General features: G+C 37.8%; 1 long non-coding RNA gene across 1 annotated transcript; it reads right to left on the minus strand.

Moving 5' to 3' along the window:
* Positions 1–790: 790 nt before the first annotated feature.
* On the minus strand, positions 791–4197 carry LOC106003762. Its single transcript, XR_006604143.1, has 3 exons — positions 3928–4197; positions 3535–3645; positions 791–833 (listed from the first exon to the last, which is right to left on the minus strand). It is a non-coding gene; the product is annotated as an uncharacterized LOC106003762 (long non-coding RNA).
* Between the last annotated feature and the right edge of the window lie 12126 nt (positions 4198–16323).

Consider the following 16323-nt stretch of genomic DNA (forward strand, 5'->3'; position numbering starts at 1 on the left):
ACTGCTAGAACTTATACAGGAATTCAGTAAAGTGTCAGGATATAAAATCAATGCACAGAAATCAGTTGCATTTCTCTACACCAACAGCAAGACAGAAGAAAGGGAAATTAAGGAGTCAATCCCATTTACAATTGCACCCAAAACCATAAGATACCTAGGAATAAACCTAACCAAAGAGACACAGAATCTATACTCAGAAAACTATAAAGTACTCATGAAAGAAATTGAGGAAGACACAAAGAAATGGAAAAATGTTCCATGCTCCTGGATTGGAAGAATAAATATTGTGAAAATGTCTATGCTACCTAAAGCAATCTACACATTTAATGCAATTCCTATCAAAGTACCATCCATCTTTTTCAAAGAAATGGAACAAATAATTCTAAAATTTATATGGAACCAGAAAAGACCTCGAATAGCTAAAGGGATATTGAAAAAGAAAGCCAACGTTTGGTGGCATCACAATCCCGGACTTCAAGCTCTATTACAAAGCTGTCATCATCAAGACAGCATGGTACTGGCACAAAAACAGACCCATAGATCAATGGAACAGAATAGAGAGCCCAGAAATAGACTCTCAACTCTATGGTCAACTCATCTTCGACAAAGCAGGAAAGAATGTCCAATGGAAAAAAGACAGCCTCTTCAATAAATGGTGCTGGGAAAATTGGACAGCCACATGCAGAAAAATGAAATTGGACCATTTCCTTACACCACACACAAAAATAGACTCAAAATGGATGAAGGACCTCAATGTGAGAAAGGAATCCATCAAAATCCTTGAGGAGAACACAGGCAGCAACCTCTTCGACCTCAGCCGCAGCAACATCTTCCTAGGAACAAAGCAAAAGGCAAGGGAAGCAAGGGCAAAAATGAACTATTGGGATTTCATCAAGATCAAAAGCTTTTGCACAGCAAAGGAAACAGTTAACAAAATCAAAAGACAACTGACAGAATGGGAGAAGATATTTGCAAACGACATATCAGATAAAGGACTAGTGTCCAGAATCTATAAAAAACTTAGCAAACTCAACACCCAATGAACAAATAATCCAATCAAGAAATGGGCAGAGGACATGAACAGACATTTCTGCAAAGAAGACATCCATATGGCCAACAGACACATGAAAAAGTGCTCCATATCACTCGGCATCAGGGAAATACAAATCAAAACCACAATGAGATATCACCTCACACCAGTCAGAATGGCTAAAATCAACAAGTCAGGAAATGACAGATGCTGGCGAGGATGCGGAGAAAGGGGAACCCTCCTACACTGTTGGTGGTGGAAATGCAAGCTGGTGCAGCCACTCTGGAAAACAGCATGGAGGTTCCTCAAAATGTTGAAAATAGAACTGCCCTATGACCCAGCAATTGCACTATTGGGTATTTACCCTAAAGATACAAACGTAGTGATCCAAAGGGGCACGTGCACCCGAATGTTTATAGCAGCAATGTCCACAATAGCCAAACTATGGAAAGAACCTAGATGTCCATCAACAGATGAATGGATCAAGAAGAAGTGGTATATATACACAATGGAATACTATGCAGCCATCAAAAGAAATGAAATCTTGCCATTTGCGACAACATGGATGGAACTAGAGCGTATCATGCTTAGCGAAATAAGTCAAGCGGAGAAAGACAACTATCATATGATCTCCCTGATATGAGGAAGTGGTGATGCAACATGGGGGCTTAAGTGGGTACGAGAAGAATAAATGAAAGAAGATGGGATTGGGGGGGAGACAAACCATAAGTGACTCTTAATCTCACAAAACAAACTGAGGGTTGCTGGGGGGAGGGGGTTTGGGAGAAGGGGGTGGGATTATGGACATTGGGGAGGGTATGTGTTTTGGTGAGTGCTGTGAAGTGTGTAAACCTGGTGATTCACAGACCTGTACCCCTGGGGATAAAAATATATGTTTATAAAAAATAAAAAATAAAAAAAAAAATTAATGGCCTTTAAATATACAAACAATAACCAAGTGAAGATACATGTTAGATAAACCATCTATAATAGCAGAAGAGGAGATTAAATACTTGGGAATAAACTTAAAAAAGAAATGTGCCCAACCTATTCGATTTTATGACAAAAATCTTTAAAAGCCCTTAGAAGACACAAAAGTAAAATTTTAACAAATGGGAAAACATCATTTGTTCTTAAATAGAATAATGCAGCATAATAAAGATGTCAGTGTTCCCTAATTTATAAATGTAATACAATCCCAATAAAAACACTAACAAGTGTTTTTTTCTCAATTAAATTAGAAAATTGATGGTATAATTCATATTTAAATGTAAAAATATTCAGGGCAACACTGAAGAAGAAAAATTATGAGGTGTAATTAACCCAACCAGATATTTAAAGAGAGGAGAGTGTCTATAATTAAAATAGTTTAGTACTGGCTCATGAAGACCCATATACCAGTGAAATAAATAAAAAGCCCAGAAGTAGAATAGGTCCAAATATATGGAGATACACATACATATAAACACAGAAATTTAGCATATGATAAAGATGTCTTCTTGAATCATCAGGGGAAAGACAGTTAATAAGTTTTGCTAGAACAACATGATAGTCATTTGGGAAAAGAGAAAATCACATGCATATTTTGTACCATATACTGAAATAAATCGTAAATAGTTTAGAGATCTACATGTAAAATTTGAAACCATGAAAGTAGTATAGGTAAGCATGGAAGAATCCTCTTGAACTACAATCTAAGAAGTTTTTAATGTCAACTCCAAATCCAGGGACAATTTAAAAAAAAAAAAAAAAAGGATAGATTTGACTATATAACAATTTAAAAAGAAAAAATATATTTTATCACAAAGAATACCATGGTTAAAGTCCAAAAGCAACTGAAAATATTTTCAACATACATTACAAAGGACTAAAATTCTCAATATATAAACAATTCTTTAAAATGGAAGAACAGATCCAATCAGACAGAAAAATGAGAAAATAACATATAAATAGACAATTCATAAGAAATAAATAGGACTAATCCTGAAGTTATGAAAAAAATGTCCAAACTCATTCATAAGTAAGGATATGTAAATTAAAACAACACTGAGATATTTCAGAATGTCAAAACTTTGGAAGTGTCCAAACACAAGCTGTTAACAAGGCTGGGTAAATAGGTATACTCATACATTGCTGTTGGTAATACACTGCTATATTATTTTGAAAATTTTTGTAAATCTAAAAATATTTTGAATCAAATTTGAAAGCAAGAAAATAACCAAAAAAAACAAAACAAAACAAAAAGTCTAAGAACTACAGTATGCTCTAAACTCACATGTAAGATGGAGATAATTATTGGTGTTGTAAAGCTCAAAAAGAGGTAATGTATGTGAAACTACAATGAAAAATCATGAGGTATTACATAAATTTCAAGTATTTGTGCAGAAAATCTGAATCAGGTCCTTAAAGCAGAGAGAGATTTTTTCAATTGTATTTCAGGACTACAAATTCAACTTTGGGAAGGATAGGAAATCTTTAACACATCCCACTTTGGAGCTACTTACTGTCTTTCAGAAACCAGTCCAACCTTCTGTGTACTGTTCTGAAATGGTGGAGATGAAATTCTCCAAAGTACAGTTCCTAAGCTTCCTTGCCAGTTGGCTTCCTGTTAAGATCTGTCAATGGAGGAAAATTGCATTAGAAGAAAAATGTAGTTAATTCTTCAGTGCAGAACTGTAAGCAAGAGAAAGAAAGAAAGACCGCCTTCCTGTCTCCACCTCCTCTGGGCATTAGCTGTAGACTGTTGACCCATCCTTCCTTCCTTCAACACTCCTAGGCCCAGCTTCTCCAAGTACCCTCAAGGTACCAACAATAGCCAACAATCCTATCTTAGTAGTTGGAGAGCCAAGCCATGTGCTTTCCCACTGGGCCATGGTCTGAGACCATTTAACACCTACCTGTCTTTCCACATCAGCAATCTGAGTGCCCACTAGGCAACACTGTCTTCAGAGGTCTGACTCTCACTAGACCACACACCCTGTTCAGAGATCCCGGTACAAATTGTAGTGTCCCTTCAGTTCCAAAGCACCAGGCCCATTGAGTCCTTCCATCAAACTCCTAGGTACCATAATCCTGTCTCTCCTGGTATTGCTCTAACATCTTACAATCATCTGACTTAGGTATATATCACCTTTTTACACACTGAGCCTTCCTACACCTGTGTAACCAACTCCTTAATCCACTCAGTTTGAAGTACCCTGCGAGGTTTCTATTTTCTACCCTTGAAAGCAGGAATTTATGGGTGTGCCTACAGGGGAAGCAGATTTTATTTTCACTTCATTTATTCATTAATTTAATATTATTAAGCAAATACTTGGTCACAGTCATAGATAATGATGCATGAAGATAAAAAACGATATAGCTCTTGCCTTTAGGCGTTTACAATAAATGGATGAGGTAAATATTTGAACTAGCTATCACCAGGTAAATAAGCTATATAACACAAGAACACTCAAAGTGCTATAAGAGCCTGTGAAAAGGCACAGGAGCAGAGGCAAGGGCTTTCTGGAAGTGTGAGAAGAACATCCTGTCAGAGGAAAGAATATCTGTGAGGACATAACAGCTTCAAAGAAATGAACAAATCCTATGACCAGAGGATAGGAGAGGTCCACAAAGTAAAGCCAAACAGGGAGAACATTTGTGGTCATGAAAGGTCTTGAATGATAAAATTAATTTCAAATTCACTGAAAAGCAATGGAGAACCACTGAAAGATTTTAGAGGTATTTCCTTTTTAATGGTACTTGTGTGGTATGTTTAAAAAAAAAAAAAAAAAAAAGACATCCCTTAGCCCCTACACCATCTTCCAAAATTGTTTCTTACACACCCTTCTGGTAAAAAGTTGACTAATGTATTATTAATCCCCGGTGAACACTAAATGGAGATCTTATAATGTATCAGATGGTATGCAAAGTCAGTTATATTTATTAACCCATTCAATCCTCACAATAGGGCTATTAGGTACGCTACTTTCCTTTCCATTTTACAAAGAGGAAATTGAGGCTCAGAAAGACTCACTAACTCACTCAGAGTCATAGAATGAGTAGGTGGCAAAGTTGGGCTTTGAACCCAGAGGGAATGCTCCATGATCTATGCTATTTGCCACTACGCTCTGGGGCTTCACACACATATGTGGGTTTGTAGGATACATGGGAAAAACATGAAGTAAATATTCTACCACAAATGACTCATCCTCTTCATTATACTCTGCACCTTGCTCTTTCAAGTAGTCATTCACCTTGAAAATGGTTCCCTATCAACACATTTTGATCCACTTTATCCTGACTACACAGTATTCCATTATGTAAACATTCCAGCCTAAAACATTTCTGTATTATTGGTAAGGTTCTTCATAGGCTTGGGTCTTAGAAATAATGTTGCAAGAGCATTAATAGCAGAGTAATTGTTCAAAGAAAATATTTATTTTTATATTAAAAATATTGGGGCACCTGGGTGGCTCAGTGGATTAAAGCCTCTTTCTTTGGCTCGGGTCATGATCCCGGAGTCCTAGGATTGAGCCCCACATCGGGCTCTCTGCTCAGCAGGGCGTCTGCTTCCCCCTCTCTCTCTGCCTGCTTCTCTGACTACTTGTGATCTCTCTCTCTGTCAAATAAATAAATAAAATCTTTTAAAATAGATAGATAGATAGTACATTGGCCTGTCACAAACAGAGATGCTGGGTGGCCCTCTCATCAGTGTAGGGAGAATGTCTAGTATCCATATGGCTGGATTTGGATACTATGCCAATGGGAGTTTTTATCAAATTTTGTTGCTTTTATTTATTTATTTATTTATTTATTTGACAGAGATCACCAGTAGGGAGAGAGGCAGGCAGAGAGAGAGGAGGAAGCAGGCTCCCCGCTGAGTAGAGAGCCCAATTCGGGGCTCAATCCCAGGTCCCTGGGATCATGAACTGAGCCGAAGGTAGAGGCTTTAACCCACTGAGCCACCCAGGCGCCCCTCAAATTTTGTTTTTTAAAATTTTCTGCCTATCTGATAGGTAAAAAATGATTCCTACAGTATTTTATTTTATTTTTTTTTATTTCTTTTCAGTGTTCCAGTATCCATTGTTTATGCACCACACCCAGTGCTCCAGTATTATGGAGGGCAAGTATTTTATTTTTTTAAGGATTTATTTATTTATTCGAGAGAAAGCAAGAGGGGAGGGGCAGAGGGAGAGAGAGAATCTCAAGCAGACTCCTGCTGAGTGTGGGGCCCAATGGGGACTCAATCTCACAACCCTCTGAGATCATGACCTGAGCTAAAAATCAAGAGTCAGATGTTTATCTAACTGGCCACCCAGGCGCTCCAGGCCACAGTTTTTAAAAAATAGCCTGATGCCATGAAATTTGTGTTTTAGAAAGATCATGCTGAGCTAGTATCACACAGGTCGCAAGGCAGAGAAGACAGGTAGAAAACAGGTAATAGCAGCCTGTGTGAAAAAGGAGAATGGCTTACTCAGAGCAGTGCCTTGAATGTATTAGGAGCAAAAACTAAGTGTGGGGGGGCGGTTGGGAGGTGGGACATATCACAAACACGAGCTGTTGACCTTTGTTCATGTTATTTAATCTTGTTAAAGGTGGGCAAGAAAGAGAAAGGATGCAAGAATATTTCCCAGATTTATGAGTTAGGAAGCCAGGAGAATTATAATGAAAACAACTGTCTTGGGAAACACCGAAGAAGGCACAGGTCTAGGGGCATGCCAGAGGAAACAAGGATGATAAAAAGTTCCCCACAAATCTAAGATTCTCTTATTTATTTATTTATGGAAACCACCTTCATCTGTGGCAGGAGATATTTCAGAGTATTCATATATATTTAATGTCACCGAAGAATGAGTCATTGAATTTTGCAGCGACACAGAGGCCCTTAAATCAAATTACCCAACACATTTATGAAACCAAACACACTGTGCCAGAGTTTTCCATTAGTATTCTGCCATCTAGTGAATAACAATTGTTTGTGCAACTTGACCTTTAGAGAAAAGAAACATAAATTTTTGGCCTTCTCATCATGTATGTTTTCAGTTTCCAACTCATAGAAAAATAACCTGAAAATACCTCATGTTTTTGGCAAAATCCAATCTCCTAATTATGAAATTTTTAAACATAGGGGAAAGAATGAAAGCATAGATCCTACCAGATGAATCCCAAAATTTGACCTTGGGCTCATCCTGAAAATTGATAAAACCAAAGTCACAGGAGGGAAAGTTCTTGAGACTCTCCTTTATGCCAGGCCACCCCTTCCATCATTAAAAACCACAAGAACAAAAAACACACACACACAAATCTACTCATTTCTTCGTTGTAATAAAATATCTTGAAGTAAATAGTCTTTGTCCATTCAATGAGCTGTGCTTAATATTATCAAAACTTTATCATCTGAAAAATTATCTTGCACGACACACTAGAGATTGTATTCAAAAGTTATGAAAGTATATCATGAAAAATGTGCTTTCTTTGTATTTCTGTAAACCCTTCATTGATCTCCCCTGAGCTGATTACTTGTTTCATGCAGCTAATGAACTAGTGTACCTCTGCATTGCTAATGCATGTATTACTTCTCATACCTTATACAGATTTTAATTATTAATTTGCAAGCCTGTCTCCTAAAAGACCTATGAATTTCCTGATTAAAGACACACAATGTCATATTCAGTTTTATATCTCTTGTAACTTAAGAGGTACCACACCTCTATTTTCAATAAATGTAAATGAATAAATTATTTAAAGTGATTGAATTGAATTAGTGGCAAATATTTGCAATTTCATTAAAGCTAATTCAAGTTAAATTAACATACAACTTAAAATAAGCAATCATTGCACTCATCTTTCTTTATTAAGCCTAGAAGAAACAAGACTGAACATATTGCCCGAGCACCCACAGAGCCCTAAAATATAGATGTATGCTCATTAAAATTATTGAAGATAGGTAGACAAAATCCCTCCTTTGAAATTTGTCCTTATAGGTAATGGCAATATTCCCAGCCTTGTCAACTTCTTTCCCTTGGCAGATCTCTGCAGTCCATCTGTTGAACTTGAATGCTGAAATGGTTTCAAAGTGAGCAGGCCGTATGGATATCTTTATCCTGCATGATTATATGCCAGCAGAAAGCATAAACTCAAGCTCTTTCAGATTGTCAAGTGCAATTGGTCCCAAGAGAGTATTTCATTGCCTTATGGATGATTATGAACAAAATCTCAATATCATAAAGTTTACCCTAAGAGTTCAATTGATTAGCACTTTACAATAGTTGCAAGGCCTCTTAATCTATGTACAAGTCTAACCTCTTTAATTGTACTGTATCCAAACTCATTCTAAGGAGTTCAAAGAACCTCATTGATTTTGAGGGGTTTTGCAAGTATCCTTACCAAATTATGTTCCCTTGTGCAGATGTTTTTATTTTGGATTTAGCCCCTCTGCTTTTTTTTTCTTTAAGATTTATTTATTGAGAGAGAAAGCTAGAGCACCCAAGCACACGAGTTGGGGGAGGGGCAGAGGGAGAGGAGAGAGAAAATCTGCACTGAGCTGAGTCTAACACAGGGCTCCATCCCATGACCTGAGCCAAAATCAAGAGGCAGACTCTTAACCAACTAAGCCGCCCCAGCACCTCTGCTTTTAAAAAACAATCCTGAGTACTTTTTGGATCCTTAAATCACATTTGTATGTTGCATAGAGCATTATCCCCATCTATCTTGTGATACTGAAAATGCAAGAAGAGGAAAAAAAGCATTATTTATCTTAAGAAATTTAATTTTACGATTTATGTCTGGCTTCTATGATATACATTTGCTATACCTACTGTCCAAGATACAGTAGGTATAGCAAATGTATATCAGAAAGCATTATTTATCTTAAGAAATTTAATTTTACGATTTATGTCTGGCTTCTATGATATACATTTGCTATACCTACTGTCCAAGATACAGTAGGTATAGCAAATATATATCAGAAAAATTAGTGTATCTCAGAAAATTTAGATAGAAGTAATCTTCCTGTTCAGATAGAATCCCATCAGTTTATCTTGACTAGGGAACTCAGGAGAAGGAATTAAGCATACTGTACTTTACCCCTTCCAGGGACTTCTTTCTAATTTTCTTTCATTATGGCTTTTCCTCAAGAAATACATTTTCTCCTCCATCAAACTGTGAGTTTATAGGGGCATGCTCTGTCACCAAAGCTGGAGCGGGTGGGAAATGGAACTATGGTCATCCAGTTTTGGCTATGGATAGTCATTTAAATTTAGAATGAAATTAGAATAATCCATTTGGCCCCAGATCCCAACCATAGTTCCTATTAAATCTTGTCTATAACAAGCTGATAAACTGATAATACTCATAGGCATTTGCCAATGCTTCTTTGTTCTCAATAAATTCCGGAATTTGGAGGCAAAGAAAATAGTGTGACTTAATATTAGCCTCCTCAGATGTCATCATATATTATTAATAATGATTTCTTTTTTTCTAACTATTGACACTGACCTGGCTTTATTTCATAATTAGCATGAGATACATGATCTGTGGAATACAGTGCTTCTGTTAATGATCTTCAGTAGAAAAAGTTTGAAAAGTTGCCAACAGAACCAATCAGCATGTAACAGAAAAAAGAAGAAAACTCAGGGCGCCTGGGTGGCTCAGTGGGTTAAGCCTCTGCCTTCAGCTCAGGTCATGATCCTGGGATCGAACCCCGCATCGGGCTCTCTGCTCAACAGGGAGCCTGCTTCCTCCGTGTTCTCTCTCTCTCTCTCTGTCTGCCTCTGTGCCTACTTGTGATCTCTCTGTCAAATAAATAAATAAAATCTTTAAAAAAAAAAAAGAAGAAAACTCACAGTCAAAAAGAATAGCTTAAAATTATATTAAAAGAGTTAAAATATTTTTTTTATTTTTTTTAATATAATTTTTTATTTTTTATAAACATATATTTTTATCCCCAGGGGTACAGGTCTGTGAATCACCAGGTTTAAGAAGATTTGTACTCGATACTTAGGTAAAGAGAGTTCTAATAAGGTGAGAGGAAAGGAAGGAAGAAAAGGGGGAATAAAGGAAGAAAGAAATGGAGGAAAAGGAAGGGAAGGAGAGGAAGGGAGGAAGGAAGGAGGAAGAAAGGAAACCTAGAATAAAAGAACTCTCCTAGGGGATTCCAAGAACGTGGGAGAACTCACAGATTTAAGGAATCAGCTAGTGCTAAGGACACGAACGTCTACCTGGCAATCCAGACTCCCAGAAGCTCGGGCACAGGGAAGACGCTGCCTCCAGGCCTTCTGGGTGAGACCAGGGAGCAGTACAGCCATTTCCTGTGGAATCCAGGTTTCTCCCAAGAGAAGACCTCTGCCTGCCGTGGAGTCACACTTCATCACTGATTCAGTAAGTGAGCCCACCCAAGACCCTTTCCTCTTTCAAGCCTCATATCGTGGAGTAAATAGAGAAAATGCTAGATGCCAGAGTGGCTGGGAATCCGAACCTGGGAATATAAGGAGCTCATCTCTAAGTCCGCAGAAGAGGCCCCACTCTGGGATGTTGTTGAAGCCTTAAGCCCCGCCTGGTTTTTCAATTACCACACTTCTTCCGTGGAAGGGGGTATCTCATTGGCCACAGCTGAGCCTGTGAGAGAAAGCTGTGTGACACCCAGTTAAGACTATAAAGCCAATACAAAGGATGTCAGGACATCAGACCGGTACCATAGAGAAGGGCAAAACAGTTTTCCACTAGGCCAACAGGTGAAAATGCTTGAAGAGGATAATGTCAAGCTTAAAGATGCCGGTCCTTAAACTTTAGATCAGAGACATCAGTGCCAAGTCATCTAAGTCACCCAGGAACTAAGTATTGCGAAAGGTTTGGCCCTAAGTATACCTGTAAACAAAGATACCCCTACAGACACAGAGCTGGAGTTCCAAACAAACAGGACCCAAGCCCAGAGCCTTTGATTGTGCCTTTTTTCCAGAAGTCGTCAGCTGCCCATAGAGATCAACATCAGCTGATCAGATTTTCGTGAAGAATCCTGAGAGTCAAAAACATCTGCTCTGGGAAAAGGAATTGGGATATTCAAGGAAGGTCAGGAACCTCTCTTATTTATCTCTGCGTTGTAATGAGCTTTTAGATACAGCTTTACATAGACAACATCAGATTTTAAAACTTAGGAAATGGAGAACATTATAAAAATTTAAAATTAAGTGAAAAATACTTTAAAAAAATTTTTTTTAACAGAATCATTACATTAGCACAGATCCATGGAATGCAGTGTCAGTAACACCTGGGAAAAGTCAGAGATGCAAATTCTTCTGCTCCATCCCAGATCTAGTGGAAAAGTCTCTCCAGGGTGGGGCCCAGCAGTCTTGGGCACAACAAGCTCTCCAGGTGATTCTGATAAATGCTGAATATTGAAAACCATTGGTGAAGACTATAAAGAAATGAAATAAAAATTGGAAATTTAAAGTAAAAGAAAAAACTCTTGCGTGGTCACATGGTAATGCTGATACCTTTGATATTAATTAAAGATGTGAGTTGAAAGGTGAAAAACCAACAAGGGATTTTTATGACACTGGAATTTAAAAAAAATTTTTTTAATGTGTTCTAACTAGGAAATAATAGAACCTATTATATTGTGCTACATTATAATGTATTATTTTTCATTTCTTTTTATCTACTCTTATAAGAAAGTGTGTAAAATTTTCAAAAGTAGCAAGTTCCCCTTATGAAACTAAACTATATGAGACAATTAAATACAAATTCTTGTTTGATAAGAAAATATCAGGCTTAGGAAGCATATAGAACAGGAAGCAGACAGCTGGACTGAGCAACATACTGAGTTCAGTGAACAAACCAAATTAAATCAGAAATCTCAGACATCCCGCCTCTAGCTTAGAAAATGAATGAAATTAAAGTGTGAATAATTGCACGTTACTGATGACAGGGCTTGCTACTGCCTTGAATCTAAGGTCATATCTAATAAGAAAGGAGATGACTGGAGATGGAATAAATTCAGCCAACTAGCAGACCACTGGTGTGAGAAAGTTGAAAATGATGACTGTCTTACAGATACAAACTGTAGTAACCAGAGTGGAAGACAGAGGCTGTTGACAACAAGGCTGAATGATGAGCTGTCATTTAGAGAGGACCTGAAAAATAGAAAAATCTTTTGGCAAATGATAATTTTCCCCTTTTGGTGAAAAAAGAAAGGCAAAACCTTGCTACAAGAAGTGGGTGTTCTTAAGGAAATCCATGAGCAAACAGGCATGACTCTGAAATAACCTGAATCGAGAAGGGCATACGTTGGGCCAAGAGGCGGGGAAGCCCTTAGACATGGAGTCAAGCAGAGGTAATGGCAGAGAATTTGAGAAACAGAGGATGAATTTCAGAAGACAAAGACATTCTACTGAAACCCTGTGGCTCATCCTCTGCGGACAATCTGTACCAATGGCTCATTGCTTTTCATACCTCTAGAACTGTATAGCACAGAAGACTGGACTCTTTTCATTCCAGCTCATATAACTTGATTAATTGACACATGATATAAAGGCAAGTGCCATGAAAATACAATGCTTTTTAATACATTTTAAACAGAAAGAAAAGAACTATCCCCATACATTTTTTCACCTACATGCTATTAGCCTATTACTAAGGACACCATTTTAGGGGGTGAGCCTGTGGGTAAATTTGATATATTTTAAAATCAATATTTGATGATAATGATAAAAAAAAGGGGGGCCTAAAGAAAGGAAAGGAGTAAGTAAAAGGCAGAGAAAGAGAGAGGCAAATATATTTAGATATAGTGAAAGGTAGAAGACATCTGTACCAAGGAACAACAGGAGACCTGGGAGTAGCTCTTCCTTTTATCACCAAATCTAAAGAACCTGGACCAGGACGGGACAACCAGACCTTCCCTTCCCACCAAGGGGGACCGCCGTAAAACACAGACTACTATTTGAACAGAGACTTCAAAAATTTTATACAAAAGATGGGATTGGGAGGGAGCCAAACCATAAGTGACTCTTAATCTCACAAAACAAACTGAGGGTTGCTGGGGGGAGGGGGCTTACGAGAAGGGGGGTGGGGTTATGGACATTGGGGAGGGTATGTGCTTTGGTGAGTGCTGTGAAGTGTGTAAACCTGGTGATTCACAGACCTGTACCCCTGGGGATAAAAATAGATGTTTATAAAAAATAAAAAATTTTAAAAAAAAAGTTGAAAAAACCAAAAGATAAATAAGGAACTATAAAAAAATTTTAAATCACATATAGCCTTATTTGGCAAGGTACTACTTTTGTGCATTTTGCTATCTTTTATTCCAGTATTTTTCTAAGTATAACCACACAGTGGAACAACGTTATACTCACATGTGTGGAGTAGCAGTGACATACCTGGAAAATTGGTGGTTGTTTCTTCTTGAGTCCATCTTACAGGCCAGCTCTTTTTCGGCTGACCTGGAACCAGATTGTTTTGCTGCAGTGAGGATGGTAAGTAGTCAAGTGATGATGGAAGCTGTTTTGATTCATTTAATTAACTCACCTCATCTGAAAACAGATACCATGAGTAATTTGTGAGCTCTTTGTTCACTTCCCTTTATCCATCTTATTTTCAGATTCCAGTAAAACAGTTTTAGCTTCTGCCAAATTATAAAATATTTTAATACCTAAAAATATTAATACCTAATAAAATATTTTAATACCTAATTTTAATAAAATATTTTAATACTCATGTACTTTTATTATCCATTCTTTTAGAAATTGCCCTGTGTATTTTTGCATGCTAATTTATTTTCAAATAAATTTTAGTGTCACTTTATCTCCAAATAAAAGTGATCTCTTTTCATGTTATTTGTTATTGCATTATGGAGATTTATTAAGAGAGCTATAAAGACTGAATATTCTTTTCTAAGGACAAGGCATGTTTTTGTCTTTGCTTTCATCTGAGTGTCTTGTATTCCCTTCATGGGGGTTTTACAGTTATCCCTATCTTGGCAGTTCACAATTACTGCTAAATGTATTTGGAGGTAAGTTATTTTTGTTTTTATTGTGACAACTTTTCATTCAATTTTTTCTTTACAGTTACTTATTTACATAAAGAATGCTATTTTGAGGTGGGGGAGGCAACCAGGTGACTCAGTCAATTGAGCATCTGGCTCTTGTTTTTGGCTCAGGTCATGATCTGGGGGGTCCTGGAATCGAACCCCTGCCTTGCTCTCCATGAGCAGGGAGTCCATTCTTCTCCCTCTCACTCTGCCCCTGCCCACACTCATGTTTTTTTCTCTCTTAAATAAATAAATCTTTTTAAAAAATAATGCTAATTTTTTGCAAATAACTTCTCAATTCTGTAATCCTTTTACTATTTCTACATTTCAGAAACATGCTCCTACACTTTTCAGGCGTGCAATGGTAATATCTGCAAAAACTGATGATTTGCATTCCTGCCTTGCATTTTGTGCACCTTTCTAAATGCATGAGCAAATAATTTGGCTACAGCCCTGACTAATAATGGTGATAACAGCAGCTCTCCATTCAGTAAAATTGAAGGCAGTCATGCTGACCGACCTTTCATTTGAAACATCCATTTTACTACCACATTTAAAGTGACTACCTATTCCTATGTTGTTAGGATTGTTGGATTTTATTAAGAATTCCATGTGGTTTTCCTCCTTTGTGGTTCTCAAGAGTCTCACCAAAATTAGATTGCAGACTTCAACTTAGGAACTATTTGAGGCCAGATGCAGACCAGTTCATACCCGTTGGTCTTCCTCCAGTTCTGAATCAAAACTTCTAAACAGCACCCAAAAAAAACCCTCCTGATTTCTCTGAGTTTCACTGTGCCAATGAAGAGTCAACGCTGCATCCTTAATGAGAAGAGAACCGAGCTCTGAAGTAACCAGGTGATATCTTTTGCACAGATATGTTGCAAAGGAATCCATGGCTTGGCCTGTGTAATGATGGATATATATTTGTTAACAAAATGACTTGATTTATAGATTTATTACATGACTCTCACCAAGCCCATTAATCACACCTGATCTGCACCCAGAAGCAACAGGTCTCAAAGTTTTACCAATGACAGGGTGACAAAAGCACAACCAGTCAGAAGACAAAACTTTGGAGGAACCCCATTAGTAATTGTCACTAATTTCAGTTTCACAGATTCTTCAATCCATTTAGATTAGAAAACAAATATGTTTAAGGCAGAAATCTCCCACAATGGAAAACTTAAGCATTCCTTTTGCTAACACCAGCAAATGAGGTAAATGTCACACAAATGCCTGTTGTGACAAGGCCCTGTATGTAAGTCTAGCTCTAACCATACCCAAGAATTGCATCTGTGGGAAGAGCTATCCATTCCAGGAAACTTTTTCAATAAGCAAAACTCAACAGTCCCGGGTGCCTGGGTGGCTCAGTGGGTTAAACCTCTGCCTTCAGCTCAGGTCATGATCCCAGGGTCCTGGGATCGGGCCCTGCATCGGGCTCTCTGCTCAGCAGGAAGCCTGCTTCCCCCTCTCTCTGTCTGTTGCTCTGCCTACTTGTGGTCTCTCTCTGTCAAATGAATAAATATTAAAAAAAAAAAAAAAACTCAACAGTCCTATTCTAAGGCTGAGTAATGTCAAACGAAGTAAACAGAGAATTTTTTTCTTTTTTCTTGTATTATTTTCAATTAGTTACCCCAAAGATACAGACAGAGTGAAAAAAGGGCTATAGGCAGCCCAATGTTCATAACAGCGATGTCCTCAATCGCCAAACTGCAGAAAGAGCTAAGATGCCCTTCAACAAACAAATGGATAAAGAAGATGTGGTCCGTATAGACAATGGAGTATTACTCATCAGAGTAATACAATATTGGCTGATCAGAATATTACTCATCAGAAAAGACGAATACCCACCATTTGCATAGACATGGATGGAACTGGAAGGGGTTATGCTAAGTGAAATAAGTCAAGCAGAGCATTTTTTTTCAAAGCACATTTCATCCAGGGATTCCACATACTCAAAGAGTTTTACATTTTTGTTTTGTTTTAATATTTTTTTTTATTTGATGGACAGAGATCACAAGTAGGCAGAGAGGCAAGCCGAGAGGGGGGAAGCAGGCTCCCTGCTGAGCAGAGACACCCCCCCCCCAATGCGGGACTCGATCCCAGGACCTTGGGATTGTGACCTGAGCCAAAGGCAGAGGCCTAACCCCCTGAGCCACCCAGGTGCCCCTTAAAGAGTTTTTTAACTTTCATCCTAAGGGGGAAAAAAGCCAAAAAGGTTAAGTGACTTTTCTTGTTGGCTGTGTGTTACTAAAAAGTAGATGTCAGGTCACCAAGTTTAGATTTACAG

This window comes from Mustela putorius, unplaced genomic scaffold (assembly GCF_011764305.1).
Source record: "Mustela putorius furo isolate JIRA1106 unplaced genomic scaffold, ASM1176430v1.1 tig00003983_pilon_pilon_pilon, whole genome shotgun sequence".
In the NCBI taxonomy this organism is placed as follows: Eukaryota; Metazoa; Chordata; class Mammalia; order Carnivora; family Mustelidae; genus Mustela; species Mustela putorius.